We start from the raw sequence: 13225 nt of genomic DNA on the forward strand, positions 1-13225 counted from the left end.
ATCATTGTATTTTGAATAAGTTTTGTTTGGGGAAAATACATGACTATGTCTATGACATGACTATCGTCAATACTAGTTTGGGGGCTTATATGGGTTACCCGATAAAGAAAAAAAAATTTTTTTTTTTAACCTGATAGACTTGGTTAAAAAGGAGGCAAAGAAATTTAACATATCTGCAAATTTTCCTCATCTGTAACTATTCCTGAGGATATGGTATCAGAATTACAATGTTTGGATTTCTTATAAACAAGTCCTTAAAAATTGCTTATAAAACTTAGAGCAAATGGTAATGCCATGGTGATCATAAAAAGTAAATGTGTATCTGTGGCTTGGGATAAAGCTTTACACATGGACTCCAAAAACTGCAGTCCCACAAAACTTGGATGATATTCTCTGGAAAACTATGTTAGATGACTCAAATAGTGGCTCTAGTACTAAGGCATTTCATAGGAGTTGAAACTGTATTATTTGAAGTATATGAAAACTAAATACTATCAAGAAATAATACTAATGATAGCTATAAATATTAATGTAGTCTTGGACACATGCATGAAAAGAAAATTAATAGATTATCAATTATACAGTCGGCCCTCTGTATCCACGGGCTCTGCATCCGCGGATTCAACCAACAGCTGAACGAAAATATTCAGGGGAATAAAAAAGCGCTCAAGGGCCTGGGGGCGCATGGAGGGTAGCACCACGCAAAACAGGGCTGGCCCGAGGAACCGGATGCCCGGGGTGAAGGAAGAAGCTCTCGGGGGGTGCGGTAGAAGTAGCGATACCTCGACACAATTTGGACAAATGAGGACACTAGGAATGGTGGCGCAAGCTTATATTCGAGTGCATCTCGGCCTGACCCAGGATCTGGCAGAGCGTGTTTGCGGCAGGTGTCTCCGGTCCGGCACAAGAGAACAGAGTTGGCAGGCCCAAGACCCAGCACTCCCTGCACCGTGCATGTGTGGGGTCCAAAGTCACCCAGGCCCTCCAACCTGAAGGACCCCTGGCTCAGAGAGCAGTTGCGGCAGGAAGCCCCGATGCAGCTGTTTTTAAAAGTGCTTGCTTTGATCGGCGCCTCACGTCTGCCCTAACCTGGCCAGACCATTTCTATTCCACTTCAAAGCAAAAAGGTGTTCATTTCTGTGCTATGTTTAAAAAAAAAAAAAAAAAAAATACTATGCCATTTTATAAGAAAGAGCATCTGCAGGTTTTTGTATCTGAGGGATCCTGGAATCAATCCACCACAGATACCGAGGGAGGACTCTACATGGATATTCATAGGACATCTCCATCTCTAAAAATTTACAAATCAAGTTGGCACCCCCTCAAAACTATATTTTGCATTTTCTCCTTTGCAAAATCAAAGACTTTATTCAGAATAGTCTCTGATTTAAGCAGATTGGGCCGAGAGAGCAAGCAATACCCCTTGAGGTCTTCTAGAGATATGTGTATGTTTCAACAAAAACTAGAACCCCCACCTCAATAATGCTCAAATGAAGGGTACACTTTCCTCAAAGAAATGCCTGGCATGGACTGGGGTAAGGAGGCTGTGCTTAAGGTTTTTTTTTTTTAAAGCTAGGACTTTTTTATTTTTTCAGGACATTTTTTGACATGCCCTCCTTCAAATGTTTGACCATAACACTGTGAGCTATACTTAGTAACTTGCTCTGACAAATGGAATGTGACAAAAGTAATGTTACATGATTTCCAAGGCTGGGTCACAAAAAGCATAGCTTCTGCCCAGCTCTCTTGGATCACTTGCTCTTGGGGAGCCAGCCGCCATATCATAAGGACACTCAGCAGCTCTGGAGAAGCCCACATGGAGAGCAAATGGAGCCTCCTGCCAACAACAAACACCAATTTGTCAGGCGTGTGAGTGAGTCATCTTGAAAAGCAGATCTTATACATCTGGTCATGTCTTCTGATGACAGCTGCCCAGGCTGGCATTTTGACTGATTTCTCACAAGAGTGCGTGAGCCAGAACCACCCAGTAAGTCGTACCTGAATTCCTGATCTACAGCAAGTTGTTATTATCATTTTAAACCACTAAGTTTTGGAGTCATTTTTATTGCAGAAAAGATAACTAACATACCGTTGATTATGAGATTTTCCATCATTCTTGCCCATTGATATACAGTACTCCAGAGGAAGAACAGAGCTCATAGCCTGGCTTCTGAATTTATGAAGTTACTCCAAAGAGGCTGAGGAAAGTCTCCGGAGTGTAGTAGGGTTTATCCAGCCTAAAACCAGTGTGAAGATCGATTACATAAAGTAGAGCTAGGGATCAAATGCTCATCTGTCTGTGTGCTGGTGCCATGCCAAACCCTTTTTTTAAGGAGACTTAAACCAACCAACTCTTAGCTGATGAAAATACCCTTCTCCTGTGCCTCTGTATATCTTCTGCTTCCACTCTGGATAGGTCCACTGTATTGTAGTGCGTACTGAACTTCTATCCTGCACTATGGCTGTATTGTGAGTTTAATCTAGGAGATAAACACAGAGTCTCTCTCATCTTTTGGAGCCCCAGTGGCACAGTGGTTAAATGTTCAGCTGCTAACCAAAAGGTCGAATCCACCAGTTCAAAGCCACCAGTCACTCCTTGGAAACCCTACGTGCAGTTCTACTCTGTCCTATAGGGTTGCTATGAGTTGGAATTGACTCAGTGGCAATGGGTTTTTGGTTCTCTCATCTTTATTGCCACCACACTGTATCTAGGGCAATACTACACATAGCTGCATCCCTGTATCACAGGCTAGCTGTATGACCTTGGGCAAGTCAGTTATATTCTCTTGCCTTAGGTTTCCTCATCTTTAAGATGGGGATAATAACAATAATACCTCAAATGGTTGTCATGTTTCAAACATTAATGTATGTTAATAATGTTCAGAAAAGTTGTCATTGTTAGTTGTCCTCCAGTCGATTCTGACTCATGGCAATCCCACGTGTGCAGAGTAGATCTGCTTCACAGGGTTTGCAAGGCTGTAACCTTTTGGAAGCAGATCGCCAGCCCTGTTTTCTGAGGTACCTCTAGGTGGGTTTGAACCACCAACTTTTGTTGCAGCTTTAGTCAAGCACTTAAACATTTGTGCCACATGGCACAAATAACTATTATATAAGCATTTGTTATCATTATGTCAGACGTGTAGTAAATGCTTTATAAATATTTGTTGCACTCAACAAAAAATAGTTTATGCCAAAATAGAACAGATAATTTTGCCACTTTTGTTATCAAATTCAGAGGAAAGCTTCAAAGATGATAATTTTAGGTCTAGCAAAAGGAGAGGCTTTTACCATTAAATGTTGGTCAGAAAAATGTTTTGGAAGACTTGGTCACCGCTCAAATCCTAAGGTTTATGTGTTGGATTTACCCTCTGTCTAGGGCCCTGAAACCTAAACCATTGAGTTAGTTGTTCATTATAGGTATGTATACATTTGGGTTTATTTGTATTTTATATGATTCGTTCCTTTGTTTTATATTGAACAAATACTTTTTTTAATATTGGTCACAGGCATTGTGCCGAGCTTTGAGGGGTAGAGTGGAGGTGGGCATCATACTAGACATCAGGGACACTGAGGTGAACAAAGTAGATGTTGCCTCTTTTCCTCATGGAGCTCATATATCTCTATGTACATATTACTTATATGTCTGTATGCCTATTTTACGGAAGCTGTTAGAACACCTTAGTTTTAGGTGTCTGCCTTTTCCAAAGGGAGAGAGGGAATACATTTTTTAATTACTTTCTGATCTACGTGTTAATTCATTAATAAACATTTATTGACTACAAACCACTGCAAGCCCCTAAAAATAAAATATTCAAAATGAAACATACTTCCAGTGATCTTGTTTATGTAAAAATGTATTGATAAATTATTAACCTGGATATAGTCTGAGGGAACCAAAGAATGTTTTATTTCACCCTAGGGAAAAATCCTACTGAAAGAAATTTAGTTTTGGTGAATTTTCCCTTTGTGACCTGGATAGGACAGATATGACTGTTTACTGATACCTGATCCTTTTTCTTCAAGGGGCACACTCAGGGAGACGGTTCTTTCCTGATGGTTGAAGTTAAGTATGTTCATGTGACTAGTTCTGGCCAATGAAATGAGGATCCTTTCTAAAGTGAAATTTTTTTTTAATGTCAGTAAGAGACCTTATGTTTTTGAGAACAGTTATTGGAGACGGTAACAATTATTGGAGAATATATTAGAGGCAATGTTTAGGTTGGTCTGACACACAAATTACACGTGCTAAAAATAAGATTTTTGCAAATTAAGGAAGTTTGATTTTACAGATGAATAAAAATCACTCTGATTCCATTTTGTGGCAATTCGTTTGTTTGTTTGTTTGTTTGTTTGTTTACAGATTTTTTAGTTCTTTAGGAGCCTTCGTGGTACAACAGTTAAGTGCTTGGCTGCTAACTGAAAGGTTGGTGGTTCAAACCCACCTAGCAGCAAAATGACCTGGTGATCTGCTCCTGTAAACACTGCAGTCTAGAAAACCTGATGGGGCAGACTACTGTGTCACAAGTGGTCACTATGAGTCAAAACTCAACTTGACAGCACGCAACAACAACAAGATATCCTCCAGCTCTGCCCTTACTCTGTAGAGCAAATGCAGAAATATGTGCTGAGATGGAGACTCCTTCAGTGTGGACCCCTCAGTGACTACTGAGCAGAGACCCTCCACCACCCCACCTACCCCCGTCTTGAAACAGGCTGCTCAGCCATATTGAAAACCCCAATCAACACTCCTTCCCCCCTTTCTTTGTCTTGCTAACCACAAGCTTGATCTGAGCAACATTTTTCAGGAAGTGGCAGCAGATAGTGGCTCCCTCCACTGAACTAGGCCGAATTACACCTTGAAGCATGCACCAAAAAACCAAACCAAACCCAATGCCGTCGAGTCGACTCTGACTCATAGTGACCCTACAGGACAGAGTAGAACTGCCCCATAGAGTTTCCAAGGAGCGCCTGGTGGATTCGAACTGCTGACCTCTTGGGTAGCAGCCGTAACACTTAACCACTACGCCACCAGGGTACAGATTGAAAAGATCACATCCTTCAACTGACCCTCCCCCCCAACCCCCAAATATGGGCATGGGAGGGCTAAGGGCAAAAAGTTCCGGGTACCAAACCCAACCCCCAAAGCCACTGGAAAAAAAGGCTCCCCAGGCCCCTTAGTCAGCGAGCTCATGGCCTTATGGTTGCTAGACCCCACGCGTTCCTTGTATGTGCAGACAATAATCTGGCCACTTGCCACTTACTGTTTCCCTTGCGATCAGTGTCTGTCTTATTTCCATCAGCTAATAAGACAGAACAAGAACGCAAGTGGCGTTCGGTTACAATCTCAGCCCCATACTGGACATGTAGTGTAAGTAAAAAACAGACCTTCGCTGTTTTAAGCCGCTTAGATTTGGGATGGTGGGTTGCCATGACATGTTGTTTTGAGTTGCTGTTGAGTCGATTCTGACTCATGGCAACGCCATGTGCACAGGGTAGATCTGTGCTCCCCAGGGTTTTCAATCCGCTTTTGGAAGCGGATTGTCAGGCCTGTCTTCCCAGGCAACTCTAGGTGGGTTTGAACCAATAACGTTTTGGCTAGCAGTCAAGAGCTTAACCATCTGTACCACCTAGGGACTCCTTGGAATAACTTTGTTGTTGTCGTGTATCACTGAGTTGATTCTGACTCATAGCGACCCTATAGGACAGAGTAGAACTGCCCCATAGGGTTTCCAAGATTGTAATCTTTATGGGAGAGAAGATTGCCAAGTCTTTTCTCCCACATTGCATCTGGTGAGTTTGAACCTTCACCCTTCTGTTAGCCCCTGAGTGCTTTAACCATTGCATCACCAGAGCTCCCTTCGGATTGTTACTGGGCAGAAACCCCAGGTTCTTTCTCGGCATGACTCGTATTGGCCAATGAGAGACTGAGGTGGGAGAACAGGAAAGCCACCTTTATTTCTTCATTGTACAAGGAAAGGAGTCAGTCAGAGCTGCTGCTGCCAAGCCTGCTCGCCAAGGGCGGGCAGGCAAGTTACTTTTAAAGGGGTTTACAAGTAGGGAGTTCAAGCGAGTTACTTCAGCAACATGCTTAATCATACTGCGCAGGCGCAATCAATGGGGTTTACATATAACCTCCAAGCAAAAAAAAAAAAGCAAAAGCAGGATTCAAATGCAAAGCTGGGAGGTGGGGGGGAAGCCCAGCAAAGGAAACAGAGTTTTTAATACAACACTGTGCGGCTCTGTCTCAGGATAGCATAAAAAACAAAAAAAAACCCGTTGCTGCCCAGTCAATTCCAACTCATAGTGATCCTATAGGACAGAATAGAACTGCCCCATAAGCACCTGGTGGATTTGAACTGCAGACCTTTTGGTTAGCAGCTTGAGCTCTTACCCGCTATGCCACCAGGGTTTCCATAGCCTCTCCTAAATGACACAAAGAACAACTTCAGCTCTTGACTGGCACTGGCTTCCCCAAAGATCAAATCAGCCTCCTCAATAGCTGTTTCCTCTATTATGACAGATTTCCACGCTGCTGCCACTTTGAATGGACAGTAGAACTTTCTTTTCGAACAGAAAGACAACATTGTAAGGCAGATTCCATGAAATGCCTAGAGAATTAGTTCCTTCTGTGATTTCTAAAGGCTGCGTGTATTTAGTGCCAAATATCCAGATGACAAATCAAAAATTCAATCAAATATCTGTGTTCTCAAATAGAATCTGGATGCTTGATATCAGACAAAACATCTGGTTGACTGCTGGAATTAGAAGCTTTTTTTTTTTTCCAGTGGATATTTAGCATTGTCCACAAACAAGCCTCAAGTCAAGGACTCAATCTGAGTTTGGGTATAGAAGCCCTCTGTTTAGTGAAATGAGCCAGAGATAGACTTATGCAAAAACAGAGTAGATACTTTGTTAAATGCATGCCTGTAGCTCTAGAAGTGGGAGCAGATCCCCACCCTCCAAAAAAGATAACCTTTAAAAATCCACCATTAGTAATGAACACCCTCCCCCTTTTTTAAAAAAATAAAAATGTCCTCTTTTAAAATGCAAATATGGTTGCAGGTGGTCACAGTAATGTGAAGTGAATGGCAGTCATTTATGTACTTAAAGAGCTGAAGAAGACTGGTGTAAAAAAAAGGTGTACTAAGAGTTAATTACAGAAAATTTGTTGTTGTTGTTAGGTGCCATCGAGTCTGTTCTGACTCATTGCTACCCTATGCATAACAGAACAAAACACTGCCAGGTCCTGGAGGTAAGAAGCAATTTTAGAGAATGGGAAAGAGCCCTTCAAATTAAATGACAAACACATCTCCCAAAGCTCTTTTATTCTGCATACAGATGAAAGCGATTCTTCTTTTATTCCTCCTAAAATGGGATTTCAATAAAACTTATACAAATGGATTCTGGAAATTCTGAGATGGAAGGAGACAGAGCTTTTTTCCATGATCATTGATCAACACGCTTTTTGAAAAGAACATCAATTTTCACATAAGTTTATTTTGGCGTTTTTTTTCCCCATAGTAAACAGTACTTCAGAACTAGCCAATAATTTCCACTTTCCAATTTTCTGTTTTTCATAAACAGATGCCACTTTAGAGGCAAGTGACAGTCATGACAGTGTCACCTCTCCCCCCAAAAGCAGAGTCTCCGCCTGTGTCCTGGCAGTCGGTTTTGTGTCCGCCTGATGTCTGCTACTTTGTCCTGGGACACATTGCTGCTTCGCTGCTTTGACTTCATGATATAATCACAAAATACTTCGAGGTCATGTACGGTGTCCTCTGGAACCAAGTGGAGGAAACCCAATTTCCTGCCAGGACCAGTGGAGCTTCTGGGACAAAAGGTCACTATTGGCTCCAACCTCTGGTGTGGGTTTGGAACTCACCAAGGGATGGCAAGCAGACATGGGTGTGGAACAGCACTTTGCCTGCCATTAATTTACTTGGCCCCGTGCTGATAAAGAATAATGACTTGGATGTCATACATTTTTATCTAATGGGAGCATGAAGGGTTTTAAATCCCTGTACTCCCATCAACCTCTATGCAGCTGATTGAAGCTTAAAACAGGCATTGTTAGTATTGTTTCAGTTGTACCTTAGGAGGGATATTTAGAAATTATGTAGAAATATCTGGATGGAGGTAACATTTCCACTCTCTTAATTATAATTGGATTCCTGTATCTAACATCTTCCTGCCTTCAAATCATTGACTATGAATGTTCAGGATGATAATTTTACATTGTATCTCTCAGTGCTGTTAATCCAATTTCATCACTGTTAAAAAGTATTAAAATTTCAGAGACCCATTGCTGCTCCTCCTTTGCTTGTTTTTTTTTCAAATAATTCACTGCTGCCTATAGAAATAAGCTGATAATCAACATGTCACTATAGCCAGCAATCTTCCTTATCATCTTTTGTGTAGCCAATGTAACCATCAATTCCCCTAAATCATGAGTGTCCTGTTACTTCTAATCTCCAAACGTCACTTGTGCTGTCACCTGAATTGATTATTTGACATTTCGCCTATGTTGGGAGACATCTCAATAATGTATCCCCTTGGACAAAGAGCAGGCTTGCTTACTACTCGCGATAAAAGCAGTGGATTCCCCAAGTTTCAGAGGTCCCAGGCACCACTCAAACCTTCTCCAAGTATAGCATCCATTTGAGCCATGCTACCTAACCACTGTGGGACTTGAGGGCAAGGGAACGACGTAAATGTACTGATGGTCATCCTGCTTGCTGTGCTGTGAATACTAAATACTTTGTTTCTGACCCAGGAGTCCCATGCCTTCTGTCAAGCACCCATGAAACAGTAAATGGCTAATTTAGCAGATTGCAGGTGGGATAAAATAAAATCTAGAACCAACAGCCTATACCAAAAAACCAAACCCACTGCTGTCGAGTCGATTCCGACTCATAGCGACCCGATAGGACAGGATAGAACTGCCCCATAGAGTTTCCAAGGAGCACCTGGGGGATTCTAACTGCCAACCTTTTGATTAGCAGCCGTTTAGCACCTAACACTATGCCACCAGGGTTTTCTGACAGCCTTTACTACCTGGTAAATGATTGCTTTTATAATCATGCTTCCACCCACTCTCACTGCGCCCCTGGCCCAGATAGATTGCAGCAAGGCATCTGAGCCCTCTTTGCATTCTCATTGGTAAACATATAATAAATATCTAGTAAGTGTTCACTGGAAACCCTGGTGGTGTAGTGGTTAAGTGCTACAGCTGCTAACCAAAAGGTCAGCAGTTCAAACCCACCAGGAGCTCCTTGGAAACTCAATGGGGCAGTTCTACTCTGTCCTATAGGATTGCTATGAGTCGGAATTGACTCAACAGCAACGGGTTTCGGTTTTTTTTGGTTTTAAGTGTTCACTAAAGGAGGCCTGGTGGTGCACTGGTTAAAGTGCTCATCTGCAAAGCAAAAGGTTGGCAGTTTGAACTGAGCAGCTGCTCCAAGGGAGGAAGATGTGGCAGCCTGCTTCCACAAAGATTACAGCCTGGGAAGTCCTATGGTGCAGTTCTACTCTGTCCTGTTGGGTCACCGTGATTTGGAATAGACTTGATGGCAATGGGTTTGGTTTGGTTTTTTAAAATGTTCACCGTCCGTGAGGATAAGATCAGCTCATACTACAATGGGGTGAGATGCTGCTCTCAAGACGACACAGGAAACCATCACGGGCCCTTGCAGCGTCGTTACAGAATGCCACTGCTGACTCACTTCTTACTCTCCTAACTTGTCCAGTTGATGATACCATGGTGTAGGGAGATTTTTCTGCAGGAAACAGATGTGAAGAATTAGACTATAATGAAGAGACACTGAGAATATGACAGACATGGTTACTCCACCCTAATGACATCTGTCCCCACCCTAATGACAAATAGCTTCAGGCAGAGCAGTCATTTACCATGAAGGAAAAAAAAAACTTAATCGAGGGGAAAAAAAAATCAGAGCTGTTACTTCTCTATATTAGTGCAATACCAAAAAAAACCAAACCTACTGCCACGGAGTCAATTCCAAATAGCGACATATTTCTCTCTTTCTTTGTCATTTGCTGAGAAGGAGGTGGCACCTTTCTATAATCTAAAAACCGTCAAGTGACTGTCAAAGGAGCTCTGTTGGTGCAAAGAGTCTCCGAGTAACAAGTTACCTTTTCTTTTCAAAGTAGAAAACACTTGTTGCTCTACCAAGTAAATGTATGAACTAATTTCCTTCTTATTTAAATAGATACGTTGTTGTTAGGTGCCAGTGAGTCGGCCTCAATTCATGGCGACCACGTGCACAACAGAACTAAATGCTGCCTGGCCCTGAGCTATCCCCACGATGGACTGAGGATTAGGTCATTATAATGCATATGGTTTTCATTGGCTGATTTTTGGAGGTAGGTCATCAAGACTTTCTTCCTAGTCTGTCTTAGTCTGGAAGCTCTGCTGAAACCTGTTCAGCATCATCAAAAAAACCAAACCCATTGCCATCGAGTCAACTCCGACTCATAGCGACCCTATAGCAACACACAAACCTCCACTAACAGATAAATGGTGGCTGTGCATGCATATAAGCCCAAAAAACCACTGCCCTCAAGTCAATTCCAATCTACAGTGACCGGTAGGACACAGTAAAACTGCCCCATAGGATTTCCAAGGCTAGAAACCTTTACAGAAGCAGACTGCCACATCCTTCCTCTGTGGAACAGCTGGTAAGTTCAAACTGCTGACCTTCTGGTTAGCAGCTGAGTGCTTTAACCACTGTGTCACCAGGGCTCCGTGGGTATAAATGTGTTATATTAACTTTACTCCTAGTACAGTATTTCCCTGAGAGCTGATTCATTGGTGTGTCCTCCATGAGAATAAGCCTCTCCTGTCTCCCACTGCAGGAACCATAACTGACCAAGAGTCACATTTCCCTGACTCTGAAATCCTTCTCCACATTTGTGCCAAGCCCAGAGTCATGGATTGAATTGTGTCCCCCCAAAAATATGTGTCAATTTGGTTAGCCCATGATCCCCAGTATTGTGTAGTTGACCTCCATTTTATGATTGTAATTTTACGTTAAGAGGATTAGGGTGGGATTGTAACACCATCCTTACCCAGGTCACCTCCCTGATTCAATGTGAAGGGAGTTTCCCTGGGGTGTGGCCTGCACCACCTTTTATTTCTTAAGAGATAAAAGGAAAGAGAAGCAAGTGGAGAGTTGAGGACCTCATACCACCAAGAAAGCAGTGCTGGGAGCAGAGCTTGTCCTTTGAACCTGGGATCCCTGTGCCTCAGAAGCTCTCCAACCATGGTAAGATTGAGGACAAGGACCTTCCTCCCGAGCCAACAGAGAGAGAAAGCCTTCCCCTGGAGCTGATGCCTTGAATTTGGACTTTTAGCCTACTTTATTGTGAGGAAACAAATTTCTGTTTGTTAAAACTACCCACTTATGGTATTTCTGTAATGGGAGCACTAGATAACTAAGACGCCCAGCTTCCCACAGGCTGCTTCTAACCAGTGACTGAGTGGGGCGGTGATACTAAGGCAGGCCCGCTCCTGGAGATGTGGGACTTTTCTGACAGGCCACATTGGTTGAGGACTCCACAAGGGCCTGGAGGAACTCTTCTTACAATTACCAGTGCAGTGTGATCTAAGATGCTTCCACCTGACCTTCTTTTTCTTCTTTCTATTCTTCACTTGAGGTTAAACCTGCATCATGGTCGTGTGGCTTTCTCAGCCTCCCTAGCATCCTCCCTGTTTTCTCTCAAAGGCATTAGTCCTAGCAGATTTATTGCATCTTGAAGGCTGCCTTGGTGTCTACTTCTTGGACAACCTGGACTAATACAACTGGCCTATCAGAAAAATCTCATATATTATTGGATATATTATATCTTAGATATAATGTCCAACTTTCACATGCATATGATGCGATTGAAAAAACCATGGCTTGGGACAGGCGCATCTTAGTCTTCAAGGTGATATCTTTGCTCTTAAACACTTTAAAGAGGTCCTTTGCAGCAGATTTACCCAATGCAGTGCATCTTTTGATTTCTTGACTGCTACTTCCATGGCTGTTGATTGTGGATCCAAGGAAAATGAAATCTTTGACAACCTCAATCTTTTCTCCGTTTATCATGATGTTGCTCATTGGTCCAGTTGTGAGGACTTTTGTTTTCTTTATGTTGAGGTGTAATCCATACTGAAAGCTATGGTCTTTGATCTTCATTAGTAAGTGCTTCAAGTCTTCTTCACTTTCAGCAAGAAAGGTTGTGTCATCTGCATAACACAGGTTGTTAATGAGTTTTCCTCCAATCCTGATGCCCCATTCTTCTTCATATAGTCCAGCTTTTCGTATTATTTGTTCAGCATACAGATTAAATAGGTGTGGTGAAAGAATACAACCTTGACGCACACCTTTCCTGACTTTAAACCAATCAGTATCCCCTTGTTCTATCCAAACAACTGCCTCTTGATCTATGTAAAGGTTCCTCATGAGCACAAGTAAGTGTTCTGGAATTTCCATTCTTTGCAATGTTATCCATAATTTGGTATGATCCACACAGTCGAATGCCTTTGTATAGTCAATAAAACGCAGGTAAACATCCTTCTGATATTCTCTGCTTTCAGCCAGGATCCATCTGACATCAGCAATGATATCCCTGGTTCCACATCCTCTTCTGAAACTGGCCAGAATTTCTGGCAGTTCCCTGTCAATATACTGCTGCAGCCGTTTTTGAATGATCTTCAGCAAAATTTTGCTTGCGTGTGATATTAATGATATTGTTCTGTAATTTCCACGTTCGGTTGGATCACCTTTCTTAGGAATAGGGATAAATATGGATCTCTTCAAAAAAAAAAAAAAAATTTTTTTTTTTCCAGTCAGTTGGCCAGGAAGCTGTCTTCCATATTTCTTGGCATAGACAAGTGAGCACCTCCAGTGCTGCATCTGTTTGTTGAAACATCTCAATTGATATTCCATCAATCCCTGGAGCCTCGTTTTTTGCCAATGCCTTCAGAGCAGCTTGGACTTCTTCCTTCAGTACCATCCATTCCTGATCATTCGCCACCTCTTGAAATGGTTGAACATTGACTAATTCTTTTTGGTATAATGACTCTGTATATTCCTTCCATCTTCTTTTGCTGCTTTCTGCATTGTTTAATATTTTCCCTTTAGAATCCTTCACTATTGCAGCTTGAGACTTGACTTTTTTCTTCAGTTCTTTCAGCTTGAGAAATGCCGAGTGTGTTCTT

Source organism: Loxodonta africana, chromosome 14 (genome assembly GCF_030014295.1).
Source record: "Loxodonta africana isolate mLoxAfr1 chromosome 14, mLoxAfr1.hap2, whole genome shotgun sequence".
NCBI lineage: Eukaryota > Metazoa > Chordata > Mammalia > Proboscidea > Elephantidae > Loxodonta > Loxodonta africana.